Source organism: Callionymus lyra, chromosome 9 (assembly GCF_982586985.1).
Source record: "Callionymus lyra chromosome 9, fCalLyr1.hap1.1, whole genome shotgun sequence".
NCBI lineage: Eukaryota > Metazoa > Chordata > Actinopteri > Syngnathiformes > Callionymidae > Callionymus > Callionymus lyra.
The window spans coordinates 6,082,554-6,090,851 of NC_141826.1; positions in this window are offsets into that span (position 1 = coordinate 6,082,554).

An 8,298-nucleotide genomic window follows, 5' to 3' on the forward strand; every position below is an offset into this window, starting at 1 on the left:
TTTACCTTCTTCAGACGTCTGGAGATACAAGGTGTAAAATACTCTGTTGAACCTGAGATGAAGACAGAAAAAGAAATTTAAAATATATTGCCAATGGCTCATAAATTAAAGTGTAAGGTGCTAATTTGACAAGGTTTATATTTAACACTTAATGAACAAACAGTTGAGAGCAGCTAGAAATGCAGTATATCTTGTCAGGTGCATTATTATGGGCTGTTTATGATCCAATCCACTGATAAAAATCGAAATATTATGTGGATTAACACAAAAAACAATGGATAAATGTTCACGTCATTTTGAAAATATATTAGGCTAATAATTCAATCACATGACTTGTTTAATGTTGTTTTTTTATTTTAAAGTAATCAACTTGAATTAATTTTCACACACTTACAGTCTTTATAGTTTATTTCAACCTAATACTGGGGAAATTGACCATTTACAGTAAATAAACACATACAGTGGATCTTTATTGATAAATAAGTACAAATAAGTTTCAGATCAAATATTTTTTAACCAAAATTAAAACATAAACCTTAACTGTTGAAACAACACTTTCTAGGCAACGTGTATTATTGGAATGTTACTAACAATGATCTGGGGTAATAGACTGTACAATTATTTTCCTACTTGTACAAATAAATACATTTATATTTATAATATTTCTTGCTGTTTTAGTTAACATGTCAAAGTAATAAAGTTATTGCGTAATTCAAACGATTCATATACATTCAAAATCACATTAAAAGTAGTTTTTATTGACATGTGTGTTGAGTGACGTTGGATCAGTTGTGGGATTTTTTAGCAAAAAAGTGCCTAAAGCAGAACTAAGATGGACTCAATTGGAAAAGGTGATACTTACCGAAGGTCTGATGCATTTTATATCACGTCGACACAATAAAGGCCTCCTTCACACTCCCTTTAGCTAAATAACGGACACACACAGCTTGCTGCTCGGTGTTGCCATCTCTAGCCTCAAATCTGCAGGTGGGGTAGTTTAAAGTAACTTACTACGTCAACCAGGTGTCACCTCTCAGTGTCTACTCTCTGTGACATCTCTCTCTGAAGCCCATCAACTTCCATCTCTCTGCCTCTGCACTCCGCTCCACTTAGTCTGAAGCAACATGAAAACATTACTGTTTATTAACGTACAAATATGTACATAGTTCAAATTTTTTATGGTCTTCAGTTTTCCCATGGAATTATAATAACAGTTTTTTTAGTGATTAAAAGACATGGTTTGTTTGTCTAGACAAAGCGGAACAACAGTTACTGGGAGAGATGAAAGTTGATGAGCAAAAGCGGAGGTGAGTTGACTATCAATGAATGATGTCCCAATGTTTTCCTTCTTTTTTTTGCATCAGTCATTTGATGAGGAATATGAGGAAAAAAGAAAAAACTGTCAGTTTCTTACAGAATGCATTTTGATCAGGTGACTTTTTTGTCACAAGGAAGGATGGGATAACTTTGTAAACAGAGCAGCTTTCGCTGTTATTATAATTCCATGGGAAAACTGAAGACCATAAAAAATGTGAACTATGTACATATTTGTATATTTATAAACAGTAATATTTTCATGTTGCTTCAGACTAAGTGGTAGTGCAGAGGCAGAGAGATGGAAGTTGATGGGCTTCAGGGAGAGATGACACAGAGAGTAGACACTGAGAGGTGACACCTGGTTGAAGTAGTAAGTTACTTTAAACTACGCCACCTGCAGATATGAGGCTAGAGATGGTATATATATACCATATATATATGGTATATATACTTTTAATGTAATTTAAATGTATATGAGTCGTTTGAATTACGCATTAACTTAATTACTTTGACATGTTTATTAAAACAGCAAGAGATATTATAAATATAAATGTATTTATTTGTACAAGTAGGAAAATAATTGTACAGTTTATTACCATAGATAGATCATAGTAACATCACAATAATACATGTTGCCTAGAAAGTGTTGTTTCAACAGTTAAGGTTTATGTTTTAATTTTGGTTAAAAAATATTTGATCTGAAACTTATTTGTACTTATTTATCAATAAAGATACACTGTATGTGTTTATTTACTATAAATGGTCAATTTCCCCAGTATTAGGTTGAAATAAATTATAAAGACTGTAAGTGTGTCAAAATGAATTCAAGTTGATTACTTTAAAATAAAAAAACAACATTAAACAAGTCATGTGATTGAATTATTACCTTAATATATTTTCAAAATGACATCTGAACTGTAATAATAAATATTTATCCATTGTTTTTTGTGTTAATCCATGTAATATTTAGATTTTTATCAGTGGATTGGATCATAAACAGCCCATAATAATGCACCTGACAACATATACTGCATTTCTAGCTGCTCTCAACTGTTCATTCATTAAGTGTTAAATATAAACCTTGTCAAATTAGCACCTTACACTTTAATTTATGAGCCACTGGCAATATTTTTAATTTCCTTTTTCTGTCTTCATCTCAGGTTCAACAGAATATTTTACACCTTGTATCTCCAGACGTCTGAAGAAGGTAAAGACACGTTTCTGCTCAGAGTATTTATTAAAGAATTATAAATGACATTTTCTAACTATTTCACAGATGCTTTCCACGATGGACTTCGTTGTTCCGAATCCGAGCCGTTTCTCTCCGGCGTGGACCGATCCCAGCGAAGAGTTGGACACTGTCCTCTCAACGCTCCAGGAAATGTTCGGGGATCTTCCGTCGGATTCCAACTCTGCTCCTCAAATTGACTTTGAGGAGTTGATGAAACTCCTCGATGAAGTCGAGGCCCTGGAGCCACGAAAAGACTCGACCTCCGGACTTGTCGACACGACAACGTACGACATCAACCCGCTACAATGTGGAGCCCCGACAGTGCCGTGTCGTATAGACCGGTGCTGTCGGAGAACACTGTCGGGCAGAACCATCCGGTCCAGACAGGAGGGATATGGATCGACGTTGGCGCCCCCCCGGGGTTCTGGGTGCAGCTTCCACCGATGATGGCTCATCCCTTCTTACATGGAAACACGTACGAACAACACGTTGTTTTCCAACAGCAGGTCAGTGGCTGATCAACTGTCAACTGTTGATGTAGTAGCTGTTCATGACCTTCTTTGTGTTTGTGTCTCCAGAATGTTCCAGCAGTGCCAACCATGAACCCTCTCGCCTTTTTGTAAGTGTCACACAAGCTTTGTCTCCTTTTTGTACATTTTTTAATATTAATTCTGATTCTAAATATCATTTTCTATCTCATTCCAGCAACAACCAGAACGTCCAGCCGACCTCCGGCTTCGCTCCTTCTCTTCCTCCGGCCTGCACTTCCCAGTTAGTTCTCTCGCTTTTTTTACTTTTCCAAAAATGCAACCTTCACTCATAAAATTGATCTAATGTTGTCAATGATCTGATGCGGTTGTGGCAAAAAACCACCCTACGTCAAGAGACCCTGAACGCCTTCATGGTGTTCATGAGGGAGAACAGGGAGAAAGTGAAAAACACGATGAAGCCTAAAGACAGTGCAGAGACCAACACCATCCTGGGGCACATGGTGAGTGTCTAAAACACAGCCAGATTTGTACAAGTCCCAAAAGCTCTTGTTTGACAACCTGTTTTCCTGTTTCTACAGTGGCGGAAGTTGTCGTCGCAGGACAAGGATTTCTACTATCAGATGATGAAGATCCTAAGGAGGAAATAAAAGTCATTGACACATTTGTGGATCAACAGTTCAAAGGGATGGAAGTGAAAGATGATACGAACCTTGAAAAGCATCTACTAGCTGTTCAGACTGACGTTCAAACTAAGCTTGTGAGACTGACGCCAGAAATGGAATCAGGAGCGGCGGGTCATCTGCTCGACCTTTACCACCGGCAGATTTATATCCACCTCCAGGATCTTCTGCAGGAGAGCAGCAGCACCCAGAACAGCACCAAAAAGGAATATGATTAAAAACAAGATTCAATTTTCAGGTTTCATGGTAAATGGATAATTAAGTAAATACAAAACAGAAAATAGACATTTCTTCTCAACAACAACAACTTTTTCCTCATGTTTAGTTATTCTTATTTTATAAAAAAAAAACATTTGGATCTTCAATCGGTTCTAATTTGTTGTGTTCCTGTTTGGTTTCTCTACGTGAAATTGAAAATGAAGTCATTTTACATTTTTAATCTATGTTTGCTGCAGCCAAATGATGTAAAAATGTGTAATAGATGGATAAAAAGTTATTACCAAATACGATATTTCCTCACATGTTCTTTTCGAGCTTCTCAATGATTATTAATAATAATGATCTTTATGGACATAACACGTTTCAGACTGAGAGTAGCGACACTATTCTTTAAATAATAGTAAAAAACAAACATTATTTAACAATAAGAAACAGCACCAAAAACATGAATATAATAAAAAACAAGATTTAATTAAGTAAATTGGGTTTAAACTTTAGCGTCACACCAGAGATACTGCCCCCTGCTGGACACCATTAGAAAAACAAAACGGGGAAAAACGGAAAACTACTCCTAAATAAGTTGTTTTCGAGTAATAATGAAAAATTCAATCACAATCGTTGTTTATTAACTAATCTTTATCTACTAGGTTCTGGTAGTGAGTGACACATGTGCGAAAAAATAGGTGAAATAAGGCGGCATTAGCTTAGCTACATGCTAACGTCATGCTACAGAGGTGGGATTAAATAAACGAATAAGCTTCGAAAATAATAAGCCAAATTGATAGATTAATTAAACCATATCGACGATAGTGAGATGTTTATTTCCCCGTGTAGCGACACAAGGATCTCAACAGGATAAAAAGGTTGTCGTGGTCAACGTTGACAAGTGTAACGGCTAGTTTTAGTGTTAGCCGCGTGACAAGTACAAACTTGAATCAAAAACTTCGAAGAGAAGGTAACAAACAAATCTTTTAAGAAATGAAACAAATAAACAACAAAAAACGGTCACTCACGGAACATCGAGTCCTCACCGATGTACGAAAACATGCCGGCGATGACACCTGCAAGTGGACGAACGCTCGCTTCTGATTGGCTGACACCTGAACCTGCGTCAATGATGACGTACACGAGGCCTTTAATGCGTCTTTATCGAAGCGATATAAAATGTAATTTCCACCTGGATTTACCGTATTTCGCATCGGACCTTCGGTAAGTATCACCTTTTCCAATTGAGTCCATCATAGTTCTGCTTTAGCCACATTTTTGCTAACAATCCCACAACTGATCCAACGTCACTCAACACACATGTCAATAAAAACTACTTTTAACGTAATTTAAATGTAAATGACTCGTTTGAATTAGGCAGTAACTTAATTACATTATAAATGTATTTATTTGTACAAGTAGGAAAATTATTGTACAGTTTATTACCACAGATCAATGTTAGTAACATCACAATAATCCATAATACATAATACACGTTGCCTAGAAAGTGTTGTTTCAACAGTTAAGGTTTATGTTTTAATTATAATTTAATTATATTTCTTAAAGAATTATAAATGACTTTTTTTGTACAGATGATTTCAACGATGGACCTCGTCACTATCGATCTGAGCAGCTTCTCGTCCGATTGGACTGATCCAAGCATGGAGTCGGACACAGTCCACTCCACGTTCCTGTCCATGATCGGGGACCTTCCGTCTGCTCCTGATTTGGACTCTGCTGCTCACGACGATCTGCTCTTGCTCAAACTCATTGAAGAGGTTGATGTCGAGCAGTTGGAGAAGGACTTGACCTCAGAGTTCAAGATGACGACGGCCCCTGAAACCAAACCCTTCCAATGTGGAGCCACGACGGTTCCATCGTTTGGACGAGTGCTGTCAGAGAACACACTAAGGCACTACCATCAAGTCCCAGCTGGGTTGACTTGGGTCAACAGTGGAGTCCCCCCAGGGTTCTGGGTTCAGCCGCCACCAGCTGTGGAAGTCATGAGCCCGCTCGTCTTTTTGTAAGTATCACACATGTTCATATCCAACTCCACGTCTTAAATATCGTCTTGAAATTAACTTTCCTTTTTATTCTAGCAACAATCAGAACATCAGGTCGACCTCCAGCCGCGCTCCTTCTCCGCCTCAGGCCTGCTCTTCCACGTTAGTCCTCACGTTTGATTCATCTAAATGCACACTTAACTCATAACATAGATCTAATGGCAATGATATGATGTTCCACCAGATGCTGTGGGGCCAGACCGTACGTCAAGAGACCAGCGAACGCCTTCATGGTGTTCATGAGGGAGAACAGGCAGATGGTAAAAAACACCATGAAGCCGAAAGATAGTGCCGAGACCAACACCATCCTGGGGCACATGGTGAGTGTCTAGAACACAGCCAGATTTGAACAAGTCCGAAAAGCTCTTGTTTGACGACCTGTTTTCCCTGTTTCTACAGTGGCGGAAGTTGTCGTCTCCAGACAAGGATTTTTACTATGGGATGGCAAAGGATGAGAGAAGAATGCACGCCGAGAAACACCCAGACTGGTCGGCGGGCAACAATTATGTAAATCACTTTATTTTCTCTCTTTCTCTTTTGGTAAGTGTTTTATTAATCTTTTTGTTTCTCTGTGTGCAGGGAAGGAAACACAAGAGGGAGAGAAAGAAGAAGAATCTTATCATCTAAAGCCGCTGTTTTAACTGCTGTACATATGTTGAGTGTAAATAAATTATTTTTAATCAAAAAGTCTTTTTGAATGCAGCAGATGATGTTGTCTACATCAGGGCTCGAGAACCTTTATTGTTTATAGAGCCATTTACGGGACGTGTCCCGCCAAAATAAAACTCTGTTTGACGGATAAACTGAATGCTAAACAGCTAATAGTCCTATAAAGTATATTTTACAAAAACAGGAAAGAAAATTATGAACTAATAAATGGTCTGTTTTAAACATGTAGCATGTGTCTGAAAGTTTAACTCTTTATACTCTTTATGCAGAAATTAAAAGAGAAATCTGGGGCCATCTTGTTACAAAGAAGTAGACGTTTCCCTCGTTTATGAGTTTAAATATACACTAAAAGTTCAACAGAGGTCCCGTATAAAGAGCTAGCAAGCTAAATGCTAAGTGGCTAACTCTTAATCCAGGACTGTCATATTTTAAGATAAATTAATAAAATAAATAGGAAACTATTTTTATGGACCATGACTGGAATGTGGGGCCATTCCCTGTCCTTCAGAGGGCTTTTCCTCTCCTCCTTTTCCCTGCAGCGGTGATTCTCAGCGGACGTGTTTACAGTAACTTCTGCTTCTGAAGTCTTCGCCAACTCGTCTCGGTTCAGCCATCATTCATAGTAAATAAAAACAAGGAAACAAGTTGGCTGAGAAGGCAGTACATCTTACATTGATGACGTCCAGGTATTGTTCTAGAACGGTGCGTCAATAACAACATTCATTTGACACCTCGGCACATGACATTAGAACTCCTGTTTTTCTTAATGATAATCTTTTAAACTGACTCAACAAGAGAATTTATCTTGTTTTGTAAACAAATGCATAGTATGTTGTGGCCGGCAGCTACACTTTAGGGACACTTGGCGGCGCCAGAAGCAATATTTTAAACCTTATGTATTTTCCCTTTTTAATAAGACTGTGCTTTGAGCAGTAAGATATTCCAAAAGACAGACTTGAACTTGATTTTTAGACCAAGGAAACTAATAAAACTTCAATTTGAAGGCACACGGGCAGGATATGGGACATTTTCCCTTTCTCTTGATTTTAAAAATGAAATGCAAGACAACCCGTTCTCTCTTCTAAAAAAAAAAATATTGTGGCCTCATGAGCAAGAACAAAAATTAATTAAAATTTCAAGGGATTAATCTGCAGTATTTATTGGAATTTGGAATGATAATTTTAAAGAAGAAAACATGAGTAGGGGACACTTTGATTTCTCTTAACGTATCGTTCAGAATACTTTTCACCGTCTGTCGGTCCTCCCTGGAGATGTTTGTCTTGAGTTTCAGTAGAGCGGACACGTGTTTTTCACTGGAAAGAAATGGACACGATTCGATAAATGGCAGGTTATTCTAGCATGACATCGATCTTTTGGTCTGGACTTTATACTCGTCCTGATAAAGTTTGTATTTTGGTACCTGAGGTCGGGATACGAGGAGGCCAGTGTGACGACTTGCATCTGTATGGCCGGAACATCCTGGAGGCTCAACACTCCCGCAATCATGTCCAGGTATTCCTTCAGCCAGTTTTCTTTGGACCCCTGCACACACATGTTTCAATAAGCTTTTAATTATCTCTTTGAAAAGTTAAATTAAATATATGAATACATCATACATAAAATGCACTTTTTCTTCTTTTTTT